Source organism: Muntiacus reevesi, chromosome 13, assembly GCF_963930625.1.
Source record: "Muntiacus reevesi chromosome 13, mMunRee1.1, whole genome shotgun sequence".
NCBI classification, from domain to species: Eukaryota; Metazoa; Chordata; class Mammalia; order Artiodactyla; family Cervidae; genus Muntiacus; species Muntiacus reevesi.
Window position 1 is genome coordinate 37,480,878 of NC_089261.1, and position 14,710 is coordinate 37,495,587.

General features: G+C 37.3%; 1 protein-coding gene and 1 non-coding gene across 2 annotated transcripts in view; both read right to left on the reverse strand.

Moving 5' to 3' along the window:
* NUDT6 (nudix hydrolase 6) overlaps positions 1 to 14,710 on the reverse strand; it is a 67,555-nt gene that overhangs the window by 36,952 nt on the left and 15,893 nt on the right. The window lies entirely within an intron of this gene.
* On the reverse strand, positions 7,758 to 7,895 carry LOC136146224 (U4 spliceosomal RNA). The gene has a single exon (XR_010658944.1). It is a non-coding gene; the product is annotated as a U4 spliceosomal RNA (small nuclear RNA).

The window sequence follows — 14,710 nt, forward strand, 5'->3', positions numbered from 1 at the left end:
CTCCTGTGTGGCACAGAGAACTATGTTCAATATCCTATGATGAATCAGAATGTAAAAGAATATTTTTTAAAAAATTACATATAATTCAGTCACCTTGCTGTACAGTAGAAATTAACAGAATATTATGAATCAAATATACTTCAATTAAATAAAGAAATATTCTTTCTCTTGAAAAACTGAAAAAAAAAAAAACTTATTAGAACTGATAAATGAATTCAGTAAGGTAGCGGGATACAACATCATTGTATAGAAATTGGTTGTATTTCTTTAAAATAAAAATGGAATGTCAGAAAGAGAAAGCAAATGTACTATCTCATTTAAAATAACATTAAAAAAAATAAACCCTAGAAATAAACCTAACTAAGGATGTGAGAGAGTTAAACTCTGAGAATTATAAAACTTATAAAGGAAATTGAAGATAACCAGGGAAATGGGAAGATAACCCATGCTCTTGGATTGGAAGAATTAATACAGTTCAAAAGGCTACACTACCAACAGCAATCTAAGATTTAACATGATCCCTATCAAATCACCCAAGATTCTTCTCAGAACTAGAATAACCCTCACATTTATATGGAACCACAGAAGACTGAGAATTGCCAAAGCAACCCTGAGGAAAAAGAACAAAGTTGAAGGCATACCCCTTCCAGACTTTAGACAACAGTACAAAGCTACAGTAATCAAAACAGCATAGTAGTGGCACAAAATCAGAATTACTGATCAGTGTAACAGAATGGCGAGTTCAGAAATGGCAGATTAATCTTTGACAAAAGTGGAAAGAATATACAATGTAGAAAAGACAGTGTCTTTAGCAAGTAGTGTTGGGAAAGCTGGAAAGCATGTACATTAGTAAAGTTAGAACATACCTGCACACCATACATGAAAATAAACATAAGATTTTTATGAAAATAAGAAAAAAAATAAGAGGAGTTTCATAAAACTCCTCAGAAATAACACAGGGAAAACATTCTCTGACATAAATCTTAGCAATATTTTCTTTAGTAAGCTTCCCAAGGCTAAAGAAATAAAAGTAAAATTAATTGGTTCAAGAAGGACATGTGTTCATCTTCTGCCAGTGCAGCAAAATTGCACCTAGCTGTAGAATAACCATTGATAAGAAGTCAATGGAACCCACCAAACAAGATACCTCACATCCAAGGACAAAAGAGAAGCCACAATGGAACAGCTAGAGGGGCACAATTACAATAAAATCAAATCCTATACATGCTAGATGGGGGACCACAAGCTGGAGAACAATAATATCAAAGAAGTTCTAGGTGTGAAGGTTCTAGGCCCCACATCAGGCTTCCTAGCCTGGTGATCTGGCTAAGGGACTGGGAATCTCCAGGGAATCTGACTTTGAAGGCCAGTGAGATTTGATTATAGAAATTCCACAGGATTGGGGGATATAGACTCTTGGTGGGTACAAACAAAATCTTGTCCACACTTGGACACAGGGAAAAGGAGCAGTGACCCAACAGGAGGCTGAGCCAGACCTAACTCTGAGTGTTTGAGGGTCTCCTCCAAAGGCAGTGGTCAGCAGTGGCACACTATGGGGGCAGGGGCACTGGCAACAGCAGTCCTAGGAGGCTTGTGAGTTCTCCAGGAGGTCGCCAATAGCCCCACAACAGACTCTGTAGGCTCCAGGACTGGGTCACCTCATGCCAAACAACTAACAGGAAGGGAGCACAGCCCCACCCATCAGCAGATAACTGGATTAAAGTTTTACTGAGCACAGCCCTGCCCACCAGAGCAAGACCCAGTTTTCCACACAGCCAGTCTCTCCCATCAAAAAGCTTACATGAGCCACTTATCCTCTTCCACCAAAGGGAAAACAGAGGAAATAAGAACAACAATCCCAGCAGACTCCAGAGCTAATACCACAACCACAGAAAGCTAAACAAAATGAAAAGAAATAGAATTATGTCCCAGATGAAGGAACAAGATAAATCCCTAGAAAAACAACTAAATGAAGAGATAAGCAACTACATAGAAGAATTCAGAATAATAATAGGAAAGATAATCCAGGATCTTGGAAAAAAGAATGGAAAAGATGCAAGAAATGTCTGGCAAAGACCCAGAAGAACTAAAGAACAAACAGAGATGAACAATACACTAGAAGGAAAGAATAACTGAGGCAGAAAAATGGATAAATGATCTGGAGGACAGAATGGTGGAAATCAATGCCACAAAACAGAATATAGAAAAAATTATGAAAAATAAATTAAGACAACCTAAGAGACCTGTGGAACAACGTTAAATGCCATCCATATTCACATTATAAGGGTCCCAGAAATAAAAGAAGAAGAGAGAAAGGAAAAAAAGAGCGAGAAAAAGAGAAAGGACCTGAGAAAATATTTGAAGAAATAATAGCTGAAAACTTCCCCACCATGAGAAAGGATAGTTAACCCAGTCCAGGAAGCACAGAGTCCCTGGCAGGATAAACCCAAGGAAGAGCACACCAAGACACACAGTAATCAAACTAATAAAAATTAAAGACAAAGATAAAATATTAACAGCAACAAGGGAAAAAAGACAAATAACATCTACAGGAAAACCCATAAGGTATCAGCTGATTTCTCAACAGTAATTCTACAGGCCAGAAAAGAATGGCAAGTGATGAAAGGGAAGAACCCAGAACCAAGAATACTCTACCCAGAAATCCTCTCCTTCAGACTTGATGAAGAAATCAGACTTTCCAGACAAGCCAAAGTTAAGAGAATTTGGCACCAAACCAGTTTTACAACAAATGCTAAAGGAACTTCGTTAGGCAGGAAACACAGAGGGGAAAAAAAAGAAAGCTACAAAAAATAAACACAACTAAGAAAATGGTAAAAGCAGCATCAGTTCAGTTGCTCAGTCGTGTCTGACTCTTTGTGACCCTATGAATTGCAGCACGCCAGGCCTCCCTGTCCATCACCAACTCCCAGAGTTTACTCAAACTCATGTCCATCGAGTTGATGATACCATCCAGCCATCTCATCCTCTGCCATCCCCTTCTCTGGGTAGGAGCATACATATCAATAATTATCTTAAATGTAAATAGATTAAATGCACCAACCAAGAGACATAGACTGGCTGGGTGGATATAAAAACAAGAACCATATATATGTTGTCTGCAAGAGACCCACCTCAGACCTACAGACGCTTACTGACAAAGCAGGGGGATGGGAGAAGGTATTTTAAATATTCGGAAATCATAATAAAGCTGGAGTAGCAATACTCCTATCAAACAAAATAGACTTTAAAACAAAGACTGTTATAAGAGACAAGGAAAGACAATAGATAATGACCAAGTGTTCAATCTAAGATGATGTAACAATTATAGATACATACACACCCAACATAGGAACACCTCAGTATGTAAGACAAATACTAATAAAGGGAGAAACTGACAGTAACACAATAATAGTAGGGAACTTTTATACCCCACTTTCATTAACGGACAGACCAACCAGACAGAAAATCAATAAGGAAATGCAGGCCTTAAATGATACTTTAGACAAAATGGCCTTAATTGATATTTATAGAGCATTCCATCCAAAAGCAGACTACATATTTTTCTCAAGTACACACTGTACATTCTCCAGGATTGACCACATGCTGGGTCACAAGGTAAGCCCTGATAAATTTGAAATCAAAACCATATCAAGCATCTTTTCTCACAATGGCATGAGATTAGAAATAAACTACAAGAATAAAAACTCTAAGAAACACAAACATGTGGCGCCTAAATATGACACTAAACAATCACTGAAGAAATAAAAGAATACCTAGAGACAAAGGAAAATGAAAGCACAATGGTCCAAAATTTATGGGATGCAGCAAAAACAGTTCTAAAAGGGAAGTTTATTAACAATAAGCTTAATAAAATATTATATAAAATAATAATAAAATATTATATAAAATAAAATATAAAATAAATAAAATATAACAACTTCAGGAAGTCTTACCTGAAGAAACAAAAAAAATCTCCAATAAACAACCTAACCTTACACCTAAAACAACTAGAAAAAGAACAGCAAACCAAACCTAAAGTTAGCAGAAGGGAAGAAACCAAAGAGATCAGAGCAGAAATAAAGGAAATGGTGACAAAGAAAACAATCACAAAGATCAATGAAACTAAAAGTTGGTTTTTTGAATACATAAAATTGATAAATCTTTGGCCAGACTCATCAAGAAAAAAGGGAGAGGACTCATATCAGTAAAATTAGAATGAAAAAGAAGTTAAAACTGACCGCAGAAATACCAAGGGTCATAAGAGACTACAATGAACAACTGCAGGCCAGTAAAACAGACAACCTGGAAGAAATGGACAAATTCTCAGAAAGGTACAGTCTTCCTAGACAGAAACCAAGAAGAAAGAGAAAATATCAACAGACTCATCACAAGTACTGAAATTGAAATCATGATTAAAAACCTGCCAACAAACAAACATCCAGGACCTGACAGTCACAGGCAAATTTTATCAAACATTTAGAGAAGAGTTAACACCTATCCTTCTCAAACTGTTCTAAAAAGTTGCAGAGGGAGGAAAACTTTCCAGTTCATTTTATGAGGTCACCATCTCCCTGATACCAAAACCAGACAAAGATAACACATAAAAAGGAAAATTACAGGCCAATATCACTGATGAACATAAATGTAAAAATTCAACAAAATACTAGCTATTCATATCCAACAATAAAAAGATCATATACCATGATCAACTGGGATTCATAGGGATGCAAGGATTTTTCAACATCTGCAAAATCAATGTTATATACCATATCAATAAATTGGAGAATAAAAACCATACCATTTCAACAGATGCAAAAAAAGCTTTTGAAAAAACGCTGCACCCATTTATGATCAAAACTCTCCAGAAAGTGGGTGTAGTGGGTACACAGCTCAACATAATAAAGCCTGATATATGACAAACATACAGCTATCATATGCAATGGTGAAATGCTGAAAGTATTTCCTCTAAGATCAGGAACAAGACAAGAATGTCCACTCTCACCACTTTTATTCAACATAGTTTTGGAAGTCCTAGCTATAGGTATCAGAGAAGAAAACGGAAAGGGAATCCAAATTAGGACAGAAAAAGTTAAACTGTCACTGTTTGCAGTTGACATGATACTGTACATGAAAATCCTAAAGCTACCAGAAAACTATTAGAACTCAACGAATTTGGTAAAGTTGCAGGTTAAAAAATTAATACACAGAAATCTGTTGCATTTCTATATACTAACCATGAAAGATCAGAAAAAGAAATTCAAGAAGCAATTCCATTTACCATTGCATCATAAAGAATAAAAAATCTAGGAATAAACCTATCCAAGACAAAACTATAAAATGTTGATGAAAGAAACTGAAGACATAAACAGATGAAAAGTTTCTGTATTGGAAGAATCAATACTGTCAAAATGACTATACTACCCAAGGCAATCCACAGATTCAATGTAATCCCTATCAAATTACCAATGGCATTTTTCATGGAACTAGAACAAAAAACCTCCAAATTTGTATGGAGACACAAAAATCCTGAATAGCCAAAGCAATCTTGAAGAAAGGAGCTGGAAGAATCAGGTTCTCTGACTTCAGAATAAACTACAAAGTGACAGTCATCAAAACAGTATGGTACTGGCCCCAAAACTGAAATACAGATAAATGAAACAGGACAGAAAATTGAGAAATAAGCATATACACCTATAGTCAATTAATCTATAATAAAGGGAGACAAGGCTACACAAAGTTGGAAAGACAGCCTCTTCAATGAATGGTGCTGGGAAAACTGAACAGCTATGTGTGAAAAAAAGAAATTGGATCATTCTTTAACTCCATACACACAAAAAAAGCTCAAAATGGATTAAAGACCTAAATGTGAGACTGAGCACTATAAAACTCTTAGAGGAAAACAGATTTGGATCTTTTTTCTATCCATCACCCAGAATAATGGAAATAAAAGCAAAAATAAACAAATAGGAGCTACTTGAACGCAAAAGCTTTTGTACAGCAAAGGAAACAATAAACAAAATGAAAAGACAAACCACAGATTGGGAGGAAAGTTTGCAAATGATGTGACTGATAAGGGATTAGTCTCCAAAATTTACCAACAGCTTAGTAAAATCAAAACAAACAATCTATTCCTTTTTGTTTAGAGGCCTTGAACAGACATTTCTCCAAAGAGGACATATAGATGGCCAATAGGCACATGAAAAGATGTTCAACACTGCTAGTTATTAGAGAAATGCAAGCCAAAACTATAATGAGGTATCACCTCACACTGGTCAGAATGGCTATTAAGCATCAAGAAATCACAAAGCACAAATGTTGGAGAGAACATGGAGAAGGGAATTCTCCTGCACTTTTGGTGGGAATGTATATTGGTATAGCCGCTGTGGAGACCAGTATGCTGCTGCTGCTGCTAAGTCACTTCAGCAGTGTCCAACTCTGTGCGACCCCACAGACGGCAGCCCACCAGGCTCCTCTGTCCCTGGGATTCTCCAAGCAAGAATATTGGAGTGGCTTGCCATTTCTTTCTCTAATGCACGCATGCATGCTAAGTCGCTTCAGTTGTGTTTCACTCTGTGTGACCCCATGGACAGCAGCTCACCAGGCTCCTCTGTCCATTGGATTCTCTAGGCAAGAATACTGGAGTGGCTTGCCATTTCCTTCTCCAGGAGATCAGTGTGGAGGTTCCTTAAAAATAGAGCTACCATATGACCCTGTAATCCTACTCCTGGGCATACATCCAGAGAAAAACATGGTCCCAAAAGATACATGCACTCCTATGTTCACTGCAGCAATGTTTATAATAGCCAAGACATGGAAGCAACCTAAATGTCCACCAACAGAGGAATGGCTGAAGAAGATGTGGTACATATATATAATGGAATATTACTCAGCCATTAGAAAGAATGAAATAAGATGCTTTGTAGCAACATTCATGGACCTAGAGTGTATCATATGAATTGAGTCAGACAGAGGATAAATATCATATGACATGTGAACTCTAAAAAGAAATGATAGAAATGAAGTTACTTACAAAACAGAAAGAGACTCACAGAAAACAAACTTATGGTTGCCAGGGGGGAAGGGTTAGTTAGGGACTCTGGAAGGTCAGGTACATACTGCTATATCTAAAATGGATAACCAACAAAGACCTATTATATAGCACATGTAATTCTGCTCAAGGTTATGTGGTAGTCTCGATGGGAGGGGAGTTTTGGGGAGAATGGATATATGTATATTTATTCACTGTTCACCTGAAACCATCACATTGTTAATTGGCTATACCCTAATTGAAAAGGTTTTTGGTGTTGAAAAGAAATAAAAATAAAAAAGCAAAATTAAACAGGTGGGATTTAATCAAATTTGTAAAAGCTTTAGCACAGCAAAGGAATCCATAAACAAAATGAAAGAGAACATATTGACTGGGAGGAAAGATTTGCAAATGGTGAGACTGACAAGGGCTTGATTTCCAAAATATAAGAACATCTCATACAACTCAATAACAAAAAAACAAACCAATCAAAAAATGGGTAGAGGATATGAGTCATTTCTCCAAAGACAGACAAATGGTCAACAGGCAACATGACTAACTCTTAGAGAAATGCAAATCAAAATTACAGTGAGGTATATCACCTCATACTGGTCAGAATGGCCATTAGCAGTAAGTCGACAAACAATAAATGTTGGACAGTGTGTGGAGAAAAGGGAACCCTTCTACACAGCTAGTGGGAATGTAAACTGGTGCAGTCACTATGGGAGAAAACATGGAGGTTCCTTAAAAAACTAAAAATAGAAAAACCAAATGATCCAATAATCCTACTCCTGGTTATGTATCCAATTAACAATAATCATACCTCGGATAAACCTCACTGGCTACAACAGTGCCACTGCACAAAGCTTGGTACATATCCAGAAAGACATAAACTCTAATTAAAAAAGATACATATCCAATAATGTTCACAGCACTACTATTCACAAAAACCAAGGCACAGAAAAAATCCTTGTTCTCAGAAACAAACCACTGACTTAAGAAGCTGTGGTATATATTTACAATGGAATATTACTCAGACATAAGAGGAATGAAATATTGCCATGTGAAGCAACATAGATGGATCTAAAGAATACTTAGTTGAGTGAGTCAGAGAAAGACTAATACAAGATACTAACTGTAAGTGGAATCTAAAAAATAATAGACATGAATCTATATATATAAAACAGAAACAGATTCATGTAACAGAGTTACTAAAAGGGAACATTGTTGGGAGTGATAAACTAGGAGTAAGGGATTAACAGATACAAAACACTATACATAAAATAGATAAGCAACAAGAATTTACTATTTAGCAGAAGAACTCTGCTCAATATTCTGAAATATTCTTTGTTCAATATTCTGATTCAATTAAAACCGGAAACTAACAATATTTTAAATCAACATATTTTTTAAAAAAGTTAAAAAAAATTGTATCATGCTCTGCACTGCCACTTCATACAAATGGAATTTAAAGAGAGCCAAAGAATTCTAAGCAAAACAAAAACAGTTCTAAGAGGGACGTTTATAGCAATACAATCTTACCCCGGAAATAAGAAAAATCTCAAATTCACTCCTATATGACAAAACAGAGTTTAAAATAAAGTCTATTACAAAAGAGAAAGAAGGATGGTACATAAAGGGATCAATCTAAGAAGGTATATCATAAATATATATGTCCTGAACATAGGACCACCTTAATATATAAGGCAAATATTAATAGCCATAAAAGAAGACATCAACAGTAATACAATAGTGGAGGACTTTAATAGCCCACTTTCATCAGTGGAAAGATCATCCAGACAGAAAATCAACAGGGAAACACAGGCCTTAAATGACATATTATTCCTGATGGACTTAACTGATACTTATAGAGCATTCCATTCAAAAGCAGCAAATATATAAGCTTCTCAAGGGCACATGCAAAGCTCTCCAGGATTGGTATTTTGGACCAAAAAGACTCAGTAAATTTACGAAACTTGAAACCATGTCAAGCATCTTTTCCAACTACAATGCTGTGAGGTCAGAAATCAAGTACAGGAAAAACTGTAAAAAACAAACACATGGAGGCTAAACAGTATGCTATTAAATAACTAATGGATCACTGAAGAAATCAAAGAAGCAATCAAAAAATGCCTAGAGACAAATAAAAACAAAAATGATGATCCAAAACCTATGGGATGCAGCAAAAGCAGTTCTAAGAGGGAAGTTTAATAGCAATCCAATCTTACTTCCAGAAACAAGAAAAAAAATCTCAAATTCATAACCTAGCCTTATACTAGAGAAAGAAGAAAACAACTAGAGAAAGAAGAAAAAATAAAACCTAAAGAGAGGAGAAAAAAAGAAATCATAAAGATTAGAGCAGAAATAAATGAAATAGAAATGAAGAAAACAGCAAAGATCAATGAAACTAAAGCTTGGTTCTTTGAAAAGTTAACTAAATTGATAAATCTTTAGCCAGACTTATCAAGAAAAAAGGGGAAAGGGCTTGAATTAATAATAATAGAAATGAAAAAGCACAAGTTACAAAAGACACCATAAAAATACAAAGGATCATAAAAGACTATGACATGCAACTATATACCAATAAAACAGACATTTTAGAAGAAATGGAAAAATACTTAGAAAGGTTTAATTTTCCAAAACTGAGCAGGAAGAAACACAAAATATAAACAGATTGTTAACAAGTATTGAAACTGTGATTAAAAACCTCCCAACAAACAAAAGTCCAGGACCTGAAGGCTTCACAGGCTAATTCTATAAACATTTAGAGAAGAGTTAACACCCACCCTTTTGAAATTATTCCCCAAAATTGCAGAAGAAGGAACACTCCCAAACTCAATTCTATGAGCCCATCATCACCCTGATACCAAAATCAGACAGATATCACAAAAAAAGAAAATTACAGGTCAACATCACTGAATACAGATGCAAAAATCCTGAACATAATACCAGCAATCTGAATTTTATAATATATTAAAAGGGTCATACATCATGATCCAGTGGTATTTATTTCAAGGATATAAGGATTTGCCAATACCTACAAATCAATCAGTGTGATATATCACATTAACAAATTGAAGACTAAAAATAAATGATCATCTCAATAGATGCAGAAAAAAGCTTTTGAAAAAAACTTAAACACCCATTTATGAGGGGAAAAAAAAAAAAAAAAAACAACTCTAGAGAGTAGGCACAGAGAGAGCCTACCTCAGTATATAGGAAATATATGACAAACCCATAGCTAACATCATACTCAACAGTAAAAAGCTGAAAGCATTTCCTCTAAGATCAGAAACAAGTCAAGGATGTGCATTCTCACCACTATAATTCAACATTATTTATGAAGTTCTACTACAGCAATCAGAGAAGAAAATTAACAGGGATCTCAACTGGAAATAAGAAGTAAAATTATCACTGACTGCAGATGACATGATACACAGAAAATTCTAAAAATGCTACTGGAAAACTACTAGAGCTGACTAATGAATTCAGTATTAAAGTTTCAAGATACAAAGTGAATACACTGAAATCTGTTGCCTTTCTATACACTAACAATGAAAGACTGGAAAGAGAAATTAAGTAAACAATCCAATTTAACATCAGTATTTAAAAACAGTATGGGACTGACACACGAATAGAAATATAGATCAATGGAACAGGACAGAATGTCCAGAGATAAACCCACACACTTATGTTCACCTAATTATGACAAGGGCTTCCCACATGGTGCAGTGGTAAAGAATACAGCTGTCAATGCAGGAGATGTAAGAGACATGGGTTTGATCCCTGGGTCAAGAATACGGCCTGGAATAGCAAATGGCAACCCACTCCAGCAATCTTGCCTCGAAAATTACATGGACAGAGGAGTCTGGTGGGCTACATTCCATGGGGTTGCAAAGACTTGGACGTGACTGACACACATACACACACTCTATGATAAAGAAGGCAAGAATATACAATGGAGAAAAAGACAGTGGTTCCCAGAAAACTGGACAGATACATATAGAAGAATGAAATTAGAATACTCCCTGACACCACACAGAAAAATAAGCTCAAAATGGATTAAAGACCTAAATATAAGGCCAGATACTATAAAACTCTTAGACGAAAACACAGGCAGAACACTCTGACACAAATCACAGCAAGATCTCTTATAACCCACCTCATAATGAAAATGGAAAGAAAATAAACAAATGGAACCTAATGAAACTTAAAAGCTTTTGCAGAGCAAAGGAAAAACTATAAACAAAATGAAAAGACAATCTACAGAATGAGAGAAAATATTTGAAAATGATGAGACCGACAAGGGCTTAATTTCCAAAATATAACTTGAACAACTCAGTAACACAAAACCAACAACCCAATTGAAAAAGGGACATAACACCTAAATAGATATTTCTCCAGAGAAGAAATACAGATATCCAATAAGCACATGAAAAGATGCTCAACACTGCTAGTTACTAGAGAAGTGCAGATTAAAACTACAACGAGGTACCACTTCACACCAATCAAAATAGCCACTGCTAAAAACTATATAAATAACAAATGCAGGAGGAGATGTGGAGAAAAGGGGACCTTTCTATTCTATTGCTGGGAATATAAGTTGGTAGAGCCACTATGGAAAACAGAATGGAAGTTCCTCAAAAAACTAAAAATAGAATTACCATGTGATGCAGCAAAATGCAAATTCAAAAAGATACTTGCATGTTTATGTTCACAGCAGCACTGCTTACAGTAGCCCAGTCACGAAAACAACCTCAATGACCTTCCACACATGAACGAATAAAGATGTGGTAGTTCCAGTTTAAGATGGCAGAATAGAAGGATGGGTGCTCATCTTCTCCTGTGAGAACACCAAAATTGCAACTAGCTGTTGAACAACCATTGAAAGGAGGATACTGGAACCCATCAAAAAAAGATATCCCACATCCAAAGACAAAGAAGAAGCTGCAGAGAGATAGTAGGAGGGGCGCAATCACAATAAAATAAAATCCCATGACCACCCAGTGGGTGATCCACAATACCAAAGAAGTTCTCCCACTGTTGCGCAGGTTCTGAACCCCACATCAGGGTTCCCAGCCTGGGGATGTGAAAAAGGGACTGGGAATCCCCCAAGTAATTTGACCTTGAAGGCCAGTGGGATTTGATTACAGGACTTCAACAGGACTGGTGGAAACAAGGACTCCAGTCTTGGAGGGCACAAACAAAACCTTGCCTATACCAGGACCAAGAAGAAAGGAGCAGTGACTCCACAGGATACTGACCAAAAACCCCTGCTAGTGTTGGAGGGTCTCCTTTGGAGGTGTGGGTTGGCAGGGGCTCATCACTGGGACTGGAGCGCCGGCAGTAGTAGTCATGGAAGGTCCCCCTTAGTATAAGCCCTCCTGGGGGTCACCATTAACCCTACTATAGAGCCCTTCCCAGATCACTGCCTTGTTGTGGCAAAGGGCCTTGTGTGACTCAATGAAGCTATGAGCCATGCTATGTAGGGCAACCCAAGACAGATGGGTCACAGTGGAAAGTCCTGACAAAACATGATCCACTGGAGGAGGGAATGGCAAATCATCCCAGTATACTTGCCGTGAGAATTTCATGAACTGTATAAAAAGACAAAAATATATGACACTAAAGGATTAGTCCCCCAGGCCAGAAGGTGTCCAATATGCTACTGGGAAAGAGCAGAGGACACCTACTAAAGATGTCCCAGAAAGATGTACCAGAAAGAATGAAGTGGCTTGGCCCCAAAGTGGAAATGATGCTCAGTTGTGGATGTGTCTGGTGATGAAAGTAAAATTTGATGCTGCAAAGAACAGTATTGCATATGAACCTGGAATATTAGGTCCATGAATCAAGGTAAATTGGACATGGTCAAGCAGGAGATGGCTAGAGTAAACACCGACATCTTAGGAATCCATGAACTAAAATGGACGGGAATGGACGAATTTAATCCAGAAGACCATTGTATCGACTACTGTGGGCAAGAATCCCTTAGAAGAAATGGAGCAGTCCTCATAATCAACAAAAGAATCTAAAATGCCATCCTTGGGTGCAACCTCAATAACCACAGAATGATCTGGGTTTGTTTCCAAGGCAAGCCATTCAACATCACAGTACTTCAAGTCTATGCCCCTACCACCAATGCCGAAGAAGCTGAAGTTGATCAGTTCCTTGAAGACCTAGATCTCCTAGAACTAACACCAAAAAAACATGTTCTATTCATCACTGGGGATTGGAATACAAAAGTAGGAAGTCAAGATACCTGGAGTAATAGGCAAGTTTGGTCTTGGAGCACAAAATGAAGCAGGGCAAAGGCTAACTGAATTCTGCCAAGAGAATGCACTGGTCATAGCAAACATCCTTTTGCAACAATATAAGAGACGACTTTACAAATAGACATCACCAAAGGGTCAATACTGAGATCAAATTGATTACATTCTTTGTATCAAAGATGGAGAAGCTCTTTGCTGCTGCTACTGCTGCTAAGTCACTTCAGTCGTGTCCGACTCTGTGCGACCCCATAGACGGCAGCCCGCCAGGCTCTCCCGTCCCTGGGATTCTCCAGGCAAGAACACTGGAGTGGGTTGCCATTTCTTTCTCCAATGCAGGAAAGTAAAAAGTGAAAGTGAAGTTGCTCAGTCGTGTCCGACTCTTAGCGACCCCATGGACCACAGCCTACCAGGCTCCTCCGTCCATGGCATTTTCCAGGCAAGAGTACTAGAGTGGGGTGCCATTGCCTTCTCCAGGAGAAGCTCTTTAGAGTCAGCAAAATCAAGACCTGGAGCTGACTGTGGCTCAGATCAGCTTCTCAAAGCAAAATTCAGGTTTAAACTATAGAAAGCAGGGAAAAGCACCAAGCTAGCCAGGTATGACTTAAATCCCTTATGAATATGCAGTGGAGGTGATGAATAGATTCAAGGGATTAGAACCAGTAAACAGTATGCCTGAAGAACTATTGACAGAGGTCTGTAATATAGTACAGAAGGCAGTGAACAAACTCACCCCAACAAGAAGGCGAAGTGGTTATCTGAAGTGGAAAAGTGAAAAGCAAGGGAGAAAGGGAACGGTACATCCAGCTAAATGCAGAGTTCCAGAGAATAGCAAGGAGAGACAAGAAGGCCTTCTTCAATGAATGATGCAAAGAAAAGCAGAGAAACAACAGAATGAGAAAGACTAGAGCTTTAGGAAAATTGAAGATATCAAGGGAAGAATTCATCCAAAGATGGGCACAATAAAGGACAGAAACAATAGCGACCTAGTAGAAGTCAAAGAGATTAAGAAGAGATGGAAAGAATGCATGAAGAACTGTACAAAAAAAGACCCTAATTAACCAGATAACCACAATGGTATGGTTACTCACCCAGAGCCAGACATTCTGGAGTGTGAAGTCAAGTGGGCCTTAAAAAGCACTGCTGTCAATAAAGTTAGTGGATGTGATGGAATTCTAGTAGAGCTATTTAAAACCCCAAAGATAATGCTATCAAAGTGCTGCACTCAACATGTCCACAAATCTGGAAGACTTAGCAGTGGTCATAGGACTGGAAAAGGTCAATCCTCATCCCAATCCCAAGAAGGACAGTACTAAAGAATGTTCAAACCACTGGACAATTGTACTCATTTCCCATGCTAGTAAAGTAAGGTAAAGTCAAATTGCTCAGTCATGTCTGCCTCTTTGCAACCCCATGA